This window comes from Pristis pectinata, chromosome 6 (genome assembly GCF_009764475.1).
Source record: "Pristis pectinata isolate sPriPec2 chromosome 6, sPriPec2.1.pri, whole genome shotgun sequence".
NCBI classification, from domain to species: Eukaryota; Metazoa; Chordata; class Chondrichthyes; order Rhinopristiformes; family Pristidae; genus Pristis; species Pristis pectinata.
Genome location: NC_067410.1, coordinates 14,731,260 through 14,751,560, shown reverse-complemented (window position 1 = coordinate 14,751,560; position 20,301 = coordinate 14,731,260). Strand labels below are relative to the sequence as shown.

The following is a 20,301-nucleotide window of genomic DNA, read 5'->3' as shown; positions in this document are numbered from 1 at the left end:
CAGTCAAAATTTGGGTCGAGACCCTTCATCCCCAGTAATTGAGAACCAGAGTAACAGATATAAATGCAAATCCCACCTGGGGAGCTCAAGTGTTCCAATACAGTTGTTGAGTAAATAGGAATTTAGAACAACAGTAATGACCATGAAACTACTAGACTGCCCAAGGTCAAGTATTTTACTAATATAGTGAATGCCAAGGATCTCTGCCTTATCTGAATATAATATGCAACTCCAGAACAAGGTAACAGTAACTGCCCTGAGAAATGCCATTTTGGTGTATCAAAACCACCCAGAAGATTTACTGTAGCCTTTCAAGAAGCTGACTCGGTATACTTCCACCTGGGCAATGAGAGTTTCCACAGTAATGAATGTGTAGCTTGGGAGTGTGAATTTTCTGTGCATTCTTGGGATTATGAACCAGTTTAAAATGAATGAATTGAAAATCCACCCACAATTGCCCATCAGGTGAAGCCAATAGCTGGGTTCTGTGCTAGCAACGTAAACTTGAAAAATAACTGTGCTTTCATTTTTTAAAAACTCATCCCTGAGTATTTCCCTTCTGCTGACAGCAGCTTCAACTCAAGATGCGGTAAGAGATTGCAAATTCAGTTGCAGTACAAGCTGACTTGGTGCGTTATGTGCAAGGCTGGGTGGGGAATGATGCACATAGCGACACCTCCCCGAGTTTGCGCAATTTTGGAAGAAAGAATCATGCAGATACAGTTATATTATCAAACCAAAATTCATCTTCCCTGTCAGCTGCTTGAGACTGTCACCTTCACACTAATATAGATTCACTCAGCTGCTGATGGACAAGTTCATAGGAGAGTTTGCAGTCACGTCAATGAAAGTCAACAAGAAAAAATCATCATGAAACATAACAACTAGAATAGCTTCACCTACTAATTGGACTAATTGACCAGAAAGAGCTCACAACCCAGTTAAATGCTCATCATTTCTCCAGAACTGATTGAAATGTGGGTTACAGCACTCAAAATGGCCAGCCAGTAAATGTGCATAGTGTTGGTCTATACATTTATAGAAATGCAAAGAACAGAGAAGCAATTGTGGATGATTTTCATATCAGCATTCTTGTATGATTAATGCTTGCAAAAGACGTGGGAGATATAAAGTTTCCTTCTAAGCTTCTCACTGCATCTTCATGGCTGTTTAAAAAGGGAGCTAATGAGAGTAGCACTCAGTCCCTGACAGGAGAAAACTGTTTGTCCATTCCCTGACAAGTGACCCACCTGCCTGCAAATAAGAAAGTGAATGTGGGGTACAGAAGAAGGTACCCCCTCCCCCTCAGTGTTTTAGAAGAGAGCTGGAAATGAGTCGAATTATTCTTACACAGCACTATGCAAGCAACCCCTATCCCAAGGGAAATGGCTAATTCAGATTGCATGTTGTAAATGGTCCAGAATTTATTGTCCAAGATTAAAATCCTTTCAACTGAGCAGGATATTAACTCATAAATCAGAGGGACTTCAATCCTCAGGATTATAGCAATTATTTTGATTAAAGCTGATCTGATCTCCTCCAACTTCCCACTCTCTCTGACGGACCCATGAATGGTTGTGCTTGTACAAGACCTCACAAAGTCACCCTATTCAACCACAGGAGGCATTGTAGCCAAACCAGGCACCATCATTGGTTTTTAATCTGAAACATTAACTCAGTTTCTCTTTCCACAGATGCTATTTGAGCTGCTGAGTGTTTCCAGTCCTTTCAGTTTTTGCCTGGGTTTCTGTTAGACATCTTGGCACTGAGATGTCAAACACTCATGGTGTAGTTGTGCTTTGGAGACTTATTAATGCACTTGAGTGGGTTATGTGATGCACAGGGCCTTAGCGATTCCAACAGTAAATTCCCTGTATAAAAACTGCCATATGATTCGAATGAGGTTTTCCAATGCTACCTTCTGTTCCTTCTTCAACACTCCTTTATTACTAGAGCAACAAACATTCTGCTGGAGGAATTCAGCGGGTCGAGTAGCAACTGTGGGAGGAAGGGAACTGCTGACACTTCGAGTCGAATACCTGCATCAGGACAATGAAATGAATCGTGTTACCAGTTTACTCCTTCCATTTCATCCTCTTGTCTGTGACACCCAAGTCCCATGAATGAATAGAAAAAGCACACAACTCTTTTGGATCTGATTACACTCAAACCACAGAAAATTACACATATTTATTTTTCACAAACGTCTGTGCCTTTAAATTCATTCTACGTTTCCAAGCCTTTGATAATTCATATCAAAAGGCACAAAGAAGGGTGGTGGAAATCAATTTATTAATTATCAAAAGGACCTCCTTGAAGGTTTTATTAATTTCTCAAGATCATTAGCTTTCTGATCACGCAAACGCCTCAGGTAGCGAAAAGTTGATAATTTGAAATCAAGGAACAATTGTGGCTCAGACACGACTGTGTAAAAAGGGAGCGGTAAAAATCCTTCCGAATTCCATGAAAACGCTGCAGTAGTAAAGCAGCAAAACTGTTAGTTTCCCCAGGCAGTAGCAACAAGAAACCATAACATGGAAAGGAATAATGCCTGTTCCTTGAAGCAATGCTTGTGGAACAGTTCTGGGTTAGCTGTGATAGCTTGCACATGCGTTGAACACCCACTGTCCTGTTTACTTGTAAGAGAGCTCCATTACAACAATCACACAGGGAAAAAGATCACTATCTGAGGATACAAGGCTACAGAAAAGTTGAAACAAATGCCAGAATTGCAGCTCATTTTGCACTGGCAAAAATATGAACAGATATTCATTTTTAGTTGTTAGTTGAGAATGAAGCTATTAATTCTGAATTGCTGGGTCATGGAGCAAGCTCGGGGGCAATAAGTTCCTCTCTGTCCCTAGAGGAAGCTCAGGATGGAAAATTCACCCTGTGACTTCAAAATTTTTTGGACATACTCATGATACTAAACTCAGACAAGGGGCCCATCTGCAGGAATGAAAGATGTTTGAATTGATGGGATGCTTGAATTGATGGGATGCTTGAATTGATGGGATTCTTCAATGCACTTGGAACTTGCTGGTGCAAGATGCAGTCTAAATCAGATGAACATCCTGATTAAAGTATTCATCAAAGACATAGCATCTGCTAGAGTAAGCAAGGGTGTGAAGAAAACATAAACTCTTTGTGCTGAGCATTATAACTGAGGATGTAACAATAACCCTTCACTGCTCAGAAATGTGCCTAGGGGAAGGAACGGAATAACCCTTTGCTGATCAGTGCTGTGATTGGGAATAAAACAGATTAACCCTTTAAAGTTCAGCGCTGTGTTTAGGAGTGGGAGAGGCTAACAATTTAAAGTTCAGAAACAAAAACAGAAAATGCTGAAAATACTCAGCAGGCCAGGCAGCATCCATGTAAGAGAAACAGTTAACATTTCAGGTTCTTGATCTTCTGTTGGAACTGGGAAAGCGAGGAAAAAACAAGTCATTCTGTAGCAGAAAAGGTGCGGGGAAGGGCGGTTAGAACAAAGGGAATATCTCTGGTTGTGTGAGACCAAATGACTTAATGTGGCAGTTACAAGCCCATTATGCAATGCTTCAATTAAATCACTTTAAAGTGATTTTCACTTTAAATTTCAGTGCTACAACTGGGAATGGGAGAGAGTAACCTTTCAATGCTCTGCACATGTGATGGATTTTCACTTTCCAGACCCCAAAAAGGTTTATTGCTAACCTCAGCTTTTTAGCACAGCAGCATGACCTGTCCAAAGGTCAAGAAGTGGTTGCTCATTAAGCTAAAATCCCATTTGCAAAAACAGCAGAAATTGTCCAAGCTCGAGAGGTTTGTTGTTTGCTAAGTTAAACTTCTAACCAATATTCCCTGCTCAACCTCTTAACATAAACAAGAGAACAATGGGATCCACCAAAATGTGGTTGAAAAAACATCACATGCCATTGACGTCAACTAAGAGAAAAAACAGTATAAATGTTAGAAAGCAGTCAGGGTAGGGGGAATGACAGAGAGAAGGGGTTACAGAAAGAAGACCTAGAATTCATTCCTCAGCCTTTGGTTTTTTGCGACAGATGACTTGTTCATCTGCATCTTGTTGGTATGACATTTTAGCTTGGAAGAATTGTACTTGTGTTCGGAAATCCTTTGTAAGGTACAAATCATTGTCAAGAATTACTTATTAGAATTAAAGGTGTCTCACTTAAAATAAAATAAACTGTGTTTAAACTGCTTCATTAGCTGGAATTATCTTCTTGGTTGGGAGGAGGGACCCACTGCTCGAAGTAGTGATTACTGACAGCTGGACCTTTCTGTAGAGACTAAAGTAGTGAAGTAAACTAGTCCTTAAAGTGTAGGTTGATACAGTATAATCTCCCTATAGTGAGAGTACTCGTAGATACTTATGTCAGATAGAACTTAAAGTCTTGACTTAAGTTTAGAGCTCTCGGATAGTACATTCAATATCATCACACACATTGACTGAGTGCGAGTCTCACCATCACTTTGTTTGCCATTAATCGATAAAACAATCCATTGTGAATACCATCTTATTGCTGTCAATTGGGCTTGTTTTTGTTTAAATGGTTTGTATACAGAGGAAGTGCTGAGAACAATTATTTGACAGGCATTTTGTAACCAAGTCAAAAAGAGCTGCATAGACAATAAGACAGTTTGATTAACTCAGGGGAACACTTCTGCATAAAATGGTTGAACCAGGTTTAGGAATTCCTTCACTCAGACACCTCAACGCTATCAACATTCATGCTGAAAACAAAAGATGATTCTGCACTACATGCACCCGGTTGAGGGAAGGATGTCAAAATTAACCATAAGTGAGCCTGAAATATGTGGGGCTCTAAAATTTCATTCTCCGCTAGGTCAGCAGGCAGCTTATCCCGTGAGTCACAGAATATAAAACATAGAACATTACAACATAGTACAGGCCCTTCAGCCCACAATGTTGTGCCAACATTTTATCCTGCTCGAATACCGACCTAACCCTTCCCTCCCACATAGCCCTCCATTTCTCTATAATTCATATGCCCATCGAAGAGTCTCTTAAATGCCCCTAATGTATCTGCCCCCACAACCTCTGCCAGCAGTGCGTTCCACGTACCCACCACTCCCTGTGTAAAAAACTTACTCCTGACATCCCCCTTATACCTTCCTCCAATCACCTTAAAATTATGTCCCCTTGTGTCAGCCATTGTAGCACTGGGAAAAAGTCTCTGACTGTCCACTTGATCTATGCCTCTTATCATCTTGTACACCTCTATCAAGTCACCTCTCATCCTCCTTCTCTCCAAAGAAAAAAGCCCTAGCTCGCTCAACCTATCTGTGCAAACTTTTAAAGAGAGAGACTGACAGACAGAAATATAGACCACTTTCAACCCTGTTAGACTCAATAGAGGTCACAATAGTGATACTTAGTTGATTTTGCACCTATCTGGCTTGGAGATTCCAGAGCAACTACATAAGCATGGCAAAGCATGGGTCCATCCTAATGCATACACCAAGTAAAGCATCCATGCACATCAAAAGCATCATCTGAAGGTATTTCCATGTTTCTTTACGACATTGAAGGAGCTCATTCAGCCCATTATGACATCTCACAGAACAACCCTCATTCCCCCAATTATCTCTCTATACCTTATTCTCTCAAGTGCCCATTAACACCTCTGTAATTCTCCCACTGGGCACCAATGCTAGGAGTAATCTAACTAGCATGTCTTTGGGATGTGGGAGAAACCAGAGCACCCAAGGGAAACTCACGCAGTCACACGGAGGGAACATACAGCACTGGAAGTCAGAATTAAACCCAGGTCGGTGGATCTGTGAGACAACTGCACTACCTGCAGATGCCATTGTGCCACCCTGATGAAATCCCATTCATTCCCTAAACCCCTAGGATTTTGGTTGGTGTTTGGGTGAGTGTGTTATTATATAACAATTTAAAGGACATGACAGTGCCCTTTCACACACTGCAGCCTTTCTATTGATAAAGTGCAGGTTTTCTCAGAACCCTGATGCAACTGAGATATTAACCAGTTACTTTTAACCACTAAAGGCTGATTTTCACAGATTTACTTTTCATAATTTAGAGCTTGAGCTTAAAGTCACATTGCACTATTAGTACCAGGTTCCAAGCGCAGATGGTTCACACAAAATATGCTGCACTGTGCAGGATCCCATTGGAGGAGACCTCCTGTCCCTCCTTATAGGCATGGGTTGAGCCCATTCCCAAGTTCAAGTTTATTGTTGTCATAGGCATACATACACAGTATAAATGCCAAGAAACTTAAGTTTTTGCAGCAGCAGAGCAGTACAAGACGAGAACAAACACAAGTTAACATAAACTTAAATTAACAGAAATTATACATAACTTACACATGCAAAATAAACAACAAAATAAACATAGCACGAGTGTAAGATTGAATAAGAATTTTACCTTCACAAGAATCTGCCTCGTATCAAAAAAATCTATTACATTCACATTCCTGTCCCAAACCCAGCTGAAGATATGGATTGTACCTGGATCTAGTAAAGTGGCTGCAAGTCCAGCCAAGTGTTTGATTAAAAGTTATGTAGAGAATAAATTCTTGCAATTTATCCAAAACTAAATTTCCATTTCAACAGGTTGAAAGACATAGTTATCATGTTCGCTTTCATTCTCCTGAGGTTGACCTGGACTCACTAAGTTTTGTTTTAGTCAGTGGTATACAGGAAGAGAGCTTGAGACCACGGTAGGGGGCTGGGGGTGGAAAGGCAGATTTACAGCTTGCTTTGTTTAACGTGTCAGGTTTAAGTGGACCTGGTGTCTATCACCTGTGCTGCCAACATTCCAATCCTGTTTGAGCCTATCAGCCGTGCCAAGAATGAGCAAACCCTATCCATCCACTGGGTCAGACTACAAGGTTCCATTTGCTTGCCTTTATTAGTCGAGGCATTGAGTTCAAGAGTCAGGAAGTTATGTTGCAGCTTTATAAAACTCTGGTTAGGCCACATCTGGAGTATTGCATTGGATTCTGGTTGCCCCATTATAGGAAGGATGTGGAGGCTTTAGAGAGGGTGCAGAAGAGGTTTACCAGGATGCTGCCTGGATTAGAGGGCATGTGCTACAAGGAAAGGTTGGACAAACTTGGGTTGTTTTCTCTGGAGTGGTGGAGGCTGAGGGGTAACCTGATAGAAGTTTATAAAATTATGAGAGGCATAGATAGTGTAGACAGCCAGTATCTTTTTCCCAGGTCAATATGTCTGAAACTAGAGGGCATGCATTTAAGCTGAGAGGGGGAAAGTTCAAAGGAGATGTGCGGGGCAAATTTTATTTTGCACAGAGAGCAGTGAGTGCCTGGAATGCGCTGCCAGGGGCAGTGGTGGAGACAGATACGATAGAGGTGTTTAATAGGCAAATGAATATGCAGAGAATGGAGGGATATGGACCATGTGCAGGCAGAAGGTATTAGTGTAATTAGGCATCATTAGTTTAAATAATTCGGCACAACATCGTGGATTGAAGGGCCTGTTCTTGTGCTGTACTGTTCTATGTTCTATGTATTTCTCTCAGCTCATGGGAAACTTGCATTGCCTGATTAAATAAGATATTTATTTATTAGTCACACGTACATCAAAACTCAGAGTGAAATGCGTCTTTTTGTGTCACTGAGAATGTGCTGGGGGCAGCCCGCAAGTGTCGCCATGCTTCCGGCACCAACATAGCATGCCCACAACTTCCTAACCTGTACGTCTTTGGAATGTGGGAGGAAACCCACGCAGGCACATGGGGAGAACGTACAAACTCCTTACAGGCAGCGGCGGGAATTGAACCCGGGTTGCTGGCACTGTAATAGCGTTACGCTAACCGCTACACTACCGTCCCACCCCATGCAAGGTGGAACTCTGCCTTTGGGTGTTAGCACTAGACATTGTTAAAGCATCAGCCTGTCATGACACCCTCCTGAAATTCTGTTCCACAGACTACAATGGAACTAAATATTAGGACAGGAGCAAATGGGCCACATTTTCACATCTACTTAGTCGCAATGATCAAGGATGAATCTCCACTCATTGTCCTTTTTCCTCACACTGCTTATGGTTCAGCTCCAAAATTCTGCAAGTTGCTGAGAAGTGGCAGATGCAGTTCAACCCAGATAAGTGTGAAGTGGTTCATTTTAGTAGGTCAAATACGATGGCAGAATATAGTATTAATGGTAAGACTTTTGGCAGTGTGGAGGATCAGAGGGATCTTGGGGTCCGAGTCCACAGAACGCTCAAAGCAGCTGCACAGGTTGACTCTGTGGTTAAGAAGGCATATGGTGTATTCTCCTTCATCAATCGTGGAATTGAATTTAGGAGCCGAGAGGTAACATTGCAGCTATATAAGCCCCCGGTCAGACCCCACTTGGAGTACTGTGCTCAGTTCTGGTCGCCTCACTACAGGAAGGATGTGGAAGCCATAGAAAGGGTGCAGAGGAGATTTACTAGGATGCTGCCTGGAATGCGGAGCATGCCTTATGAAAACAGGTTGAGGGAACTCGGCCTTTTCTCCTTGGAGTGATGGAGGATGAGGGGGGACCTGACAGAGGTATATAAGAATGATGAGAGGCATTGATCGTGTGGATAGTCAGAGGCTTTTTCCCAGGGCTGAATGTTTGCTACAAGAGGACACAGGTTTAAGGTGCTGGGGAGTAGGTATAGAGGAGATGTCAGGGGTAAGTTTTTTACTCAGAGAGTGGTGAGTGCGTGGAATGGGCTGCTGGCAACAGTGGTGGAGGCGGATATGATAGGGTCTTTTAAGAGACTTCTGGATAGGTATATGGAGCTTAGAAAAATAGAGGGGTATGGGTAAGCCTAGTAATTTCTAAGGTAGGGACATGTTCGGCACAGCTTTGTGGGCTGAAGGGCCTGAATTGTGCTGTAGGTTCTCTCTGTTTCTTACTGAGCATGAGATTGGCTGGCAGGCTTGCTTGCCTTCAGCTTGATTTTTTTAAATAAGGAAAAAGCATAAATTGTAACATTTCTGGATCAAATAATGAAGTGTTGAATAGACCTTCCAGTTCTCTGCTAAAGGGAACATATCGCTCCGCTTAGGTTTTAATTTATGGAAAATTAATTTGGGGTCCAGGGATTTTGAATGTTCACGATGCTCGTTATGGAACACAGGTGCACATTCTTTCCCCTGCTTCCTAAAGAAAGAATGTTGCTTCTCTGCCTTTTATGTGTTCCATCACAGGGAAAAAGAAAATACCCAGTCATTTCTTTGGATGCTTTTTTTTCATGTGAAGAATGTGGGCATCACCAACCAGCACATACTGCCCATCCTTTGAGAAATGATGAAGAACCTTCTTGCCCATCCCCTAATTACCTTGAGAAGGTGGAGATAAGCCAGCTTCTCAAAGTGGTCAGGTATTTCTAGTGAAGTTGCTCACATATTGCAGAGGGAGTTCCAGGATTTGAATCTAGCTTTGATGAAGGAATAGCAATGTACTTGCAAGTCAGAATAGTGTGTGGATTGGAGGGAGACCTAGGTGGCAACATTCCCTGCTTTCTCTGTCTGTCTTGATGCTAGAGGTTAAATACTTGAAAGGTGCTGCAAGAGAAACCCTGGCCAATTGATGCAGTACATAGTACACAGTGAATCAGCGGTGAAAGGAGGAGTGAAAGCTTAGTTCTGTCTATTGCATCCCATTTAGCACACACGTTGTCCTTTGATCTAGCTATTTTGCATTGGCATCTCATTCGATATACCTCATTGGCAGGTTTTTATACACTCATTGTTGAAGTAGGGTTTTTAATCCAGAAAATGTTAGGTTATGGATTCTGGTAGAACAGTATCCACCAGAATAGTATTCAGAATAGTAATGGCAGGCACGGTAGTGTAGCGGTTTGCATAACGCTATTACAGCGCCAGAGACTCGGGTTCAATTCTGGCCACAGTCTGTAAGAAGTTTGTACGTTGTCCCCGTGTCTGCATGGGTTTCCTCCCACATTCCAAAGACGTACGGGTTAGGAAGTCGTGGGCATGCTATGTTGGCGCCGGAAGCGTGGCGACACTTGCGGGCTGCCCCCAGAACACTCTACGCAAAAGATGCATTTCACTGTGTGTTTTGATGTACATGTGACTAATAAAGAAATCTTACTGCAGATGCTCACCAACACCCACGCTCCATGGGTACAAGAAAAAGAGTCACTTGAGCTGTTCTGATTTAACATTCTCATTTAAAACAGTGACAGTGCTGTCAGTCAGGATAAAACAGTGACAGTGCTGTAAGTCAGGATAAAACAGTGACAGTGCTGTAAGTCAGGATAAAGGGTAACAACAGGACTTCATCTTCACAGTGATGGTACAATGATCACTTCCATCAATTCTATCATGGACAGACACATCTGTATCATGTAGATTGGGGAGGATGAGCTCAGCTGGTTTGTTTTATAGGCTAGTTCAGTCACCATCTGCTGATGATCCAGTCTGGCAGGCATATCCCTCAGGAGGTCAAAAGTCTGACTAGTCTGATCTATAGAGAGGGAGAATGAACTCAATGGGCTAATTGACCTCCTTCTTTATTATAATGGTTCTATAATGAATGGGCTTCATCAGCATACCATCCTCACAGCATTGCGTCACTTGGTTCATCAAACAGTATGCCCAGTGAGCAACAGACTGTTAGGTCTGCTGATCAGTGGTAGTATTGTCAGGTACTCTTGGTGATGGGTGTTGAAATCCTCCACCCAATGGATATTCTGTACCCTTGTTATTTTCACTGCTCCTTGCAAGTGTTATTTAATAAGGCAGAGCACTAAGGGAGGACAGTAGGTGGCCATAAGCAGGAGGCCTCCTTGTCCACGTTAGACCTGATGCTCTCAGATTTCACGGAATCTGTAGACTCCCAAGGACACCTTTACCAAACTGTACACCATTGTGCTGAGTCTTCAACTGGTGCCTTAGGACATAAGCAGAGACCACAGTCAGGATTTTTGGGATGATGGTTGAAGGGTACAATCCTGAGAGTAAAACTATGCCGGGCTTTTGGTTGGGTAGACTGTGGTCTCCCTCAGCCAATGTCGCCACAGATTCAAAGATGGTCATGAGGAAGACTTGCTTGGCTGTATGTCTGCCCAGTCCGAATCCAGTCCCTAGATCGGTGCTGGGTAGGCCTCCTGGTTGTCTTCTTATGGGGCTTTTGTGTAATAGTTTGGTTCAATTATGTGGCGTGTTACATCATTTCAGAGGGCAGTCAACCACATTCTGTGGGTCTGAAGTTTCAGAAAGGAAACTACATTTCCTTTGCTAAATTTCATTAATGAACTAAATATGTTTTTACAATGCCATATGGTCACCGCAAGTTCATTAAGTAATCTGGAGTTTGAAGTTAATTTAAATTCCCAAGATGCAATGTTGGGATCTGATCTCACTCCATCATATTAATGGATCAGGTCTCTGAATTATTCATGCAACAACATAAGAATAGAAATTGTGGAAACATTCAGCAGGTTAAAGCAGTGGAAAGAGAAAAAGAGATGTTTCCGGCCCATCAGTAGAACTGAATTAACTCAGTTTCTCCTTCCACAGATGCTGCCTGACCTGCTGAGTGTTTCCAATATTTCCTGTTTTCATCTCAGATCTCTAGCATCTACAGTTTTTCAAATTCATCTAGTGCATTTACATAACTACCGGGATCCCTGCACAGGGAATAACATGCGCTGAGACTACAGGACTGACGAAAGAATAAAGGAAATAAGCCACCCTTTGCAATCTGGCTGACTTTTAACTGCTCTCTGAAATGACCCACTCAGTTCAGGAAACAATTGGCAACTAGCAAGAATAAGTGACTCACTCTATCAGTGGGGAAAACTCTGAGGGAAAAAAAATAAAGATTCTTTCTCCAAAGCTCCACTGCATTGGACCAGCCACCAAGATTGCTCTGCAGCAGGTTGGATATACACGTATGAGCATGGTTCACTGAAGAGAAACCCGCAGATCCTGTGGATTGGGGGCGAGCAATGAAAACTGGGAGGAGATCTGATGGTGATGGGTTTAGCTTGATTAGACAGAGAGACATGAATGATTCAAGGACAGGGGAACATAGATTCAAAATGGAGGGCAAGAGACAGGGGAGCTGGAGGGAGAGGTTTAGAACATAGAACACAGAATATTACAGCACAGTACAGGCCCTTTGGCTCACGATGTTGTGCTGACATTTTATCCTGCTCTAAGATCTATCTAACCCTTCCTTCCCACATAGCCCTCCAGTTTTCTATCATTCATGTGCCTATCTAAAAGCCTCCACAACCTCTGCCGGCAGTGCGTTCCACGCACCCACCACTCTGTGTAAAAAAACTTACCTCTGACATCCCCACTATACCTTCCCCCCTATACCTTCCTCCAATAATCTTAAAGTTATGCCCCCTCGTGGTAGCCATTTTTGCCCTGGGGAAAAAGTCTCTGACTGTCCACTCAATCTATGCTACTTATCATCTTGTACACCTCTATCAAGTCACCTCTCATCCTCCTTTCCTCCAAAGAGAAAAGCCCTAGCTCACTCAACCTATCCTCATACGACATGATCTCCAATCCAGGCAGCATCTTGTTAAATCACCTCTGCATCCTCTCTGAAGCTTCTACATCCTTCCGATAATGAGGCGACCAGAACTGAACACAATACTCCAAGTGTGGTCTAACCAGAGTTTTATAGAGCTACATTACCTCGTGGTTCTTGAACTCAATACCCCAACTAATAAAGGCCAACACACCATACACCTTCTTAACAACCCTATCAACCTGCACGGCACCCTTGAGGGATCTATGGACGTGGACCCCAAGATCCCTCTGTTCCTCCACACTGCCAAAAGTCCTGCCAAGGTTTGTAATGGAATTATTTTTAAAAACACACAGAGAGCGTTTATGATCTATAACTCACTACTTGAAAAAATAGTAGAAACAGTAGTCAATCAATGCTTTCAAAAGGAACTGGATAGGCACTCAATGGAGGAATGGAACTGACTGGATTGCTCTACAAAGGAGTTGGCAAGATCTCAATGGGCTGAATAACCTCCTTCTTGGCCATAATAATTCTATGATAAATGGGCTTACCAGCATTCTGTCCTGTAGTAGATAACAATCACTGTACTGTTTCACTTAGTTAACTAAACAGTTATGAGCAGCGAGTAACAGACTGTTGGGCCTCTTGGAGATTATGAAGGATACTCTGCTTTGCACACACTGAATTTGTGAGTGGGATTTTTCTGACCAGTTTTCAGATATCCAATTTGCTGATTTCAGCATTCCTTTAAAATAGCAGGGGTAAAACTAATCCCAAGGGAAAAATTCCTTTGAGCCTGAGGTAACTTTTCCTAAACCAAAGGGACAACTTCAACACAGCCACTCCTGGGAAGATCAAGTATCAAGTGTTTGGTTTCTGACACTCAAAAAGAGATCTGAAACTTTAGCCCTTCTTGCAGAATGCTGCAGGATGCTTGCACGGCTGCTCCCCATCAGCTGTCGAGGTGGAATCCAGATCCTGGCTGATGCCATCTGACAAAACTCAGCAGTTCAAAGATGATTACCTCATGGTCTGGCTTTACACTCTTTGTTCTGCCAAATGCATACAGTGAATAGGAGCCATTTACAAACAGTTCCTACTAACGGGCTTGTCTTGGCTGAACTCTACAAATACAAGCAGACTAAAAAGAAGAAGATTTCTATTTGGATAGTGCATTGGAACGCACCAAAGGCACTTTACACCCATTCTTCTCTTTTCCTTTATGTTTACTCAATTTGCCAGTCTTTCTATTGATGATACACTGTCACCTCCATTCCCTTTCAAGTTGTACACTATTCCAGTTCAAATATGTATCGCCATCCTCAGAGTCACTCGGTCAAAACTCTGGAACACCCAACCAACCTCCCTACCTAATAATACTATAAATATAGTACAAGAAACCTGGCAGCTAAATTGTGCATGGCAAGATCCCACACATGACAATGTAATAATGCCCCCATAAATCTGTTTCACTGATGTGGACCTCAGATAAATGTTCCATGAAGGTCAGGCATTCAATTTTCTGAAGCCGATTTGATGGCTTATCAATGCATATTCAATAGAGGTACAGAACTTGAAAGCCGTCACAACGGACTTTACTGATGAATCTTTGAGCTGCTGGCAAAGTGACTCATACAGATTGGTAAAATTCAAGTCTGTAGAGTGTAAACTGTTCTCAGCTACCAATTAAAATTGTTATCTGTGTCCACGTCTAGCTCTTATCCTGTTTGAATAGATCTGTGTGTGGCCATTGACTTTGATCCAAGAGTTACCATCACAATTAAGTTCAGGATTACAGCAACAAGATCATGAACAGCATAGTCAAGCAGGTTCAGGCTTGAATCTGATTTTACACTGGCTAACGTTGTCAATGCTCATTGCCTTGAGGAAATCTACCACAAAAGGAGATTAAAATTAATCTGTGCAAACATTTAAAATACAACTTCATGTTTTTGTATCCTTTTAATTTCATCCCCTATCCCACTTCCCAGCCACCAGTGGCCTGCTCCCATCCCTATACACCCCCCAGTACTTCACAAAGGAAGAGAGGCAGGTTTTTTGTTTAATTTTTTAAAAATCATTCTTGTTATTTGGGCATCACTAGTAAAGCCAACACTTAACACCCATCATTATCTGCTCTTAAGAAAGCTTTGGTAAATCCTATCCACAAACTTTTGCAATCTGCACAATGAAGTACTCCTACTAATTGTTAGGTGGATTTTGACCCAGTAGCCATGAGGATGGCAATAGGTGTACAAGTTGGAATAATGTGCGACTTTGAGGGAAGGGAGGTGACAACACATCATCAGTAGGAAGATCAGCAAACTGAACAAACAAAAAAGAAACTGCAAGTGGAAAAATAATGTGTTAAATATGATTTGTATATGATATTATTACAGCTCTACAGAATATTTATATATTCAAGGTACTGTTCCAGTGAATCTCTCGTGGTATTGTCTACGCCAGCAAGGCGTGGTTCCTGGAGATTTTCTCTGGGAATTTCCACTGGTACCAACTGCAAGTTTAAGAGCCAAAGTGGTGCGACAATATCCATAGGAGATCTGTGACCTGCACAAACAGGTAAGCAACTGTGCATTACCCAACTAAACATTCAACTAGTAATTGAATGGTGAATTCAATGTCAAAAACTGGTGGAGAAAGCAAGCTCAAGACAGGGAAAGAAAGAGAAAATGAAAGAGATTTGTTTTAGTAATAGTTAAACTATGTTAAGTTGAAAGAAACGAGTTCTAGGATCATGAAAAGTTAATTTTCAATGCCAGAGAGGTGGTTTTATAGAAAATGAGATCTATCATGTCATTAAAATCTTGGTTACACTAGAATGGAAATGTAGCTTCATGAGTGTTTAGTTGGCATCTATCATCCAAGAACAGCTGTTTCACAACATTTCATGTACTTCTGTTCTGGTTAGGATGTGGAGTGAAGCTTCTGGATGAGCTGGGGACCTCTGACAGCAACTTCCTGATGTTCCCATTTAATTCCTGCTTGTTCAGGCATCAGAAGCTGTCAATTTGATTCACCCAAGAACTGTTAGTCTCACTGATATTTCTGCAGCACAATCTGGCCTTATGCAATTATTTAAGGCTAGAATTTGTACTTGCCCTGCACTTTTGAAATAAAATGCTGAACTCAGCTACAGGTTAGGCTGCAGCTCAGAAACAAGGTTGTGTTTGATTGACAGATCAATAGGGAATTGGGAGTTGCAGCTAAACTGATAGATTGCAAGAGACAAGAAATTGAAATATAGCTCTTTGAGTCATTTAGTATCTTAAAAGGAAGAGAGCAGCATGTAGAAAGTAGTAAACATCCTTAGCGCAAGAATCATTATTTGAAAGAGGAAGCTTCTCTATTTTTACACCTATCTTGTGGCGGCTAATTGTCTTTAGTCGTCTTAACTCAGTGGTTGGCTGCAGCTGTTGAGAAAGTGAGTAATGTCTGGCAGTACCAAGGCTGTGAGTTAGTCCCTCCAAGACAAATTTGATTCATTTTGAATTGTCTATGATGAAGTTCAACTGAGAACCACTGGAGAGAAATATTATAAATACAACTTGCAACATATAAATGTGCAACAGTATACATTATTCAAAAGATTTTTTAATATGTTGTAGATGGATAGCATAATGAAAAAATTTATATATATAGCGGCTGCTACCGTGATGTGAAAACAAGGCACTAGTTGAAGGGTTTCAGAACAAGAACTGGTTTATTTTCCCGCCTTGCGCAGGCCTTTTAAGAGAGACTGTTCCTGCCCACTCAAAACGGCAATGACGTATACACTACGTCATCAAACCTTTCCCACGCGTGGGTTCTCCCTGTCGCTCGGGGAAGACGAAGGCCCACCGCCATCTTGGGCCTCACCGCTCCGACTACGTGCAACCCGACCGCCGAGCCGGTTCGCTTGCTCGGACGGTGAGTCACTACATATAGTATATATGTACAATATTATGTAAAAGAAATCATTGTGGAGTGGTTCAAATTTATAATTCACTTAAGGAATGATTATGTCTATAGTCAGGACAATATAAGACCATAAGTTATAAGAGCAGAATTAGGCCAAGTCTGCTCCACCATTCAATCATGGCTGATTTTATTTTTAAAAGCCCATTTACCTGCCTTCTCCCTGTAACCCTTAACCCCTTTATGAATCAAGAACCTATAAATTTCTGCCTTAATTACACCCAATAACTTGGCCACCACCCTCTGTGGCAACGGATTCCAACACCACCCTCTGGCTGAAGAAATCCCTCCTCATCTCAGTTTTAAAAGGACGTCCCTTTATTCTGAGGCTGTGCTCTTGGATCCTAGACTCTCCCACTACTGGAAACATCCTCTCCACATCCAATATTTAATGGTATCACTAAAAATAGCTCTTGTGAAAGTGGTGGCATCTGTATTCTTGAACTGTTGCAATCCTGAAGAAGGTGTTCCCTCAGTTCCGTAAGGCAGGGAGTTCCAAGCTTTAGGCCTAGTGACAATGGTGGAAAAGCAGTGTATTTCCCTGTCACGTTGGTGTGTGCCTTGGAGGGGAATTTGAAAAGGCTGCTGCGTCACTCCCAGAATGTAGACAGGTGTGAACAAACAGGATCTGTCAAACTTCACCAGGACAAACCTGTCCTCCATCCACACCCCAGCTTCAAAAAAAAAATGAATGTGACAAAGGAGAGTCTGAGGAAGTCTGAGGCAGGAACAGGCCATTCTGAGTAACTAGTCCACATTTACCCTTCATTCCTGCCAATGGTTCCAAACACTTATCACTCCCTTGTTTCGTAGTTACTGTCAGCAGCACGAATTCACATATATACACTATCAAATTCAACCTATCTTATTCAAAGGGCTTTGATGATACTTCATCACATTCATTTCTGCCAGTCTGTAACCCACCTGCACTCAACCAAAATAACCAGTCTGCCAAATACCTAAACAGGACCTGGCACAACACATTTTTACCTTTAGTGTAAAACATTGTTAATAACATCTAAGATTCATTTCAATCAAGGGCTTCATTTAAGAACTAGTTTCTGAACTAGCTCATTCTTTCTTGCAGTCTCGGAAAGGTGTCTGGTTTTCCTGTTCTGCCAATATTTACTGGCTTTTGGAACATCAGATTATATAATCCCTTCTTCTTGTCCTCTACTTTCACTGTGTCAGCTGTGACTGAGTGGGTATCATTCTCACCTCTGAGTTAGATGTTCCGCAGTCAAATCACACTCCAGTTTTAGGCACAGAGAGTAGGCTGACACAATGGTGCGGTACTGAGTGAGTGTCGCATTGCTGTTGATATCATCTTTCACATGAGGTGGCAAACCTATGCCTTGTCTGCCCTCTTGGGTGCACGTAGAGGATGGCATGCCACTATTTTTGAAGAGTAGAAAAAATGCTCCCTTATCTCTCAATCAGCAATGCAAAGAAAAGATAAACCAATAATTACCACATGCACGAGTTTGTGTGGGGAAATTTATGTCTTTCCCAACATTACAACAATGAATGCACCTTACACACCACAAATCTCTGATGTGCTTTCAAATATTCTGAGGGGAACAAGGCAGTGTAATTGAAGCATTTCTTTTATCCTCACCTTTTCGGTCTTGCTGCTGCAATGCATTGTAAGCTTCTACTTTTTAATTCAAATATTACTAAGTCCCATCATCACAAACAAATTCCTGATCCTGGAGATGACAGCCACACACAATCTCAGGCCTCAGTGTGGTCTGTGTGCCTGATGTTCCAAGATAGCAAAGCAAGCTATGGTCAGGAATAAAAATAGAAAATGCTGGAAATACTCAGGAGGTCAGGCAGCATCTGTGGAAAGTGAAACAGCCAACATTTTGAGTCTGCGACCCTATATCAGGACTGGGATGGAGAGGAGCAAGTTAACTTTTAATAAGGGAACTAACTTGCATCTCTCTCTTTGCCAGTTTTGATGAAGGGTCACAGACCCAAAATGTTGGCAGTTTCTCTTTCCGCAGATGCTGCCTGACCTGCTGAGTTTTTCTAGCATTTTCTGTTTTGATTTCCAGCATCTACAGATTTTTTTTTATATATGTTCATGGTCAGGAATAAGGTCACATGATCTGTTTAATTAGTGACATTGATTGTTGTGTATTATTTAAACTTTTGGGAGTGGCAATTAATTCTTTATTGAACATTCAATATCACAAGGACAGCTAACAAAATGCAAAGTCCATTTGACTTGCCTTTCACCATCTAAATTTCCATACATAGTGCATGACTAAATGGAGTTACCCATTCCAAAGCCACCTGCTGTTTATTTTGGGAGTGGAGGTTCAAGTTATCTCCACAGATTCATACAAGACACAAATGGGCCAATGAGCCCACCATTCTTGTACTAATTCTTTGAAAGAGCTAAGTAATCAATTTAAACCTCCAGCTTTGTCCCCCACAACCCCACAAATGTTTTCATTTCAGGTAATTTATCTTATTTGTTCTGTTATAATAATTACAGATTAGCATGAGAAGATGCATTCATTTACAGATAATCAAAATTCATTTCCACATAAGTTTCTTTAAAGCTTTGGATGAGAAGAAAACTTGAAATAGGGATTTTAAAGTTACAATTGTTTTGACTAAAAAAGTTCAACATTAATAACAAATCATTTGGAAAGGGTTTGTAGCAGCTCTCTGGAGAGTGTCACTCTCACTGGCAGCCTGCATGCACATTATCAAGCCAGGAGACGGTCGCAAGAAAACACTTTAGCCATTTCCTGGTTAAGGAGAGACTTCCAAGTCTGTCTGAAAAAAGTGAAATAAATCCTCGCTTGAAACACAGTTAAAATGATGGAATCATAAAACAAGGCCAAACTCAACTGGCACATCCAGCTTCCCACTTCCTTTTCAAACAGTAAAATTATAATTAAGCCATTTTTGTTTAAAGAAAATGCCTGAGTCCATTGACATGTACAAGTTTGGGCAGTCAGGTATCAGGCCTTGTTTCAGAAGATCTAACTCCCTCCAGCTGTTTGAAGCCACCGATGTAGTAAGGCTAGCCAAGAACAATCATTGATTGTCACCCTGGAGACCTCCCCTGCCAACATTCAAGTTTCAATAAGGCAGGTTCAAGCCTGACTCACTACAATGGAGAGCTCCTTAAAACAGATGGTCCATAGAAGGCAAGAGTATCTACTACATTTCATTCCAAAATTCCAGACCATTAAAATCCAGCAAAAGCAGACATGCAGAGGAAAAGAAAGGCTTGTATTTATATAGTACATTTCACAATTTCAGGACATCCCAAAGCACTCCACAATCAATTAAGTTTACCTGGAATATATCCAGTGTTATAATGTAGGATAAGTTCAGCCAATTTGTGCACAGTGAGGTAAACATCAAGATATTTTGATGATAAACACTGAGAAAGGAACAGTCACATTCTGCTATAGAAGAGATGTTGCTCAACTCCTAATCACTTGTATCTAATCAAAGGTACACTAGTGATAAAGGGACTGCAGCAAAAGGTCGTTGGATTGATCCCTTGTCCCATGGATTTGACGCAAGAGCAGAGATTAAGCAGACTGAGCCTGTACTTTCAAGAGTTTAGAAAACTGAGAGATGATCTGATTAAAACAATTTACAGTTTTAATGGGGCCTCACAGAGCAAATCTAGGGATGACATTTCACCTGACTTGGGTGTCAAGACCCAGAGGTCAAAATAAAGCGTTGGCCATTTAGGAAAGAGTTGAGAAGAAATTTCTTTACCCAGAAGGTGGTGAATCTTTGAAATTCTCTATCAAGAGGGCAGCCACTGAGTATACTCAAG

The 20,301-nt window shown here is 41.6% G+C and overlaps 1 protein-coding gene across 1 annotated transcript in view; it reads right to left on the bottom strand.

Moving 5' to 3' along the window:
• The window catches only part of LOC127571975 (uncharacterized), a 67,473-nt gene that overhangs the window by 6,973 nt on the left and 40,199 nt on the right, over window positions 1-20,301 (bottom strand). The gene's annotated exons all lie outside the window — the stretch shown is intronic.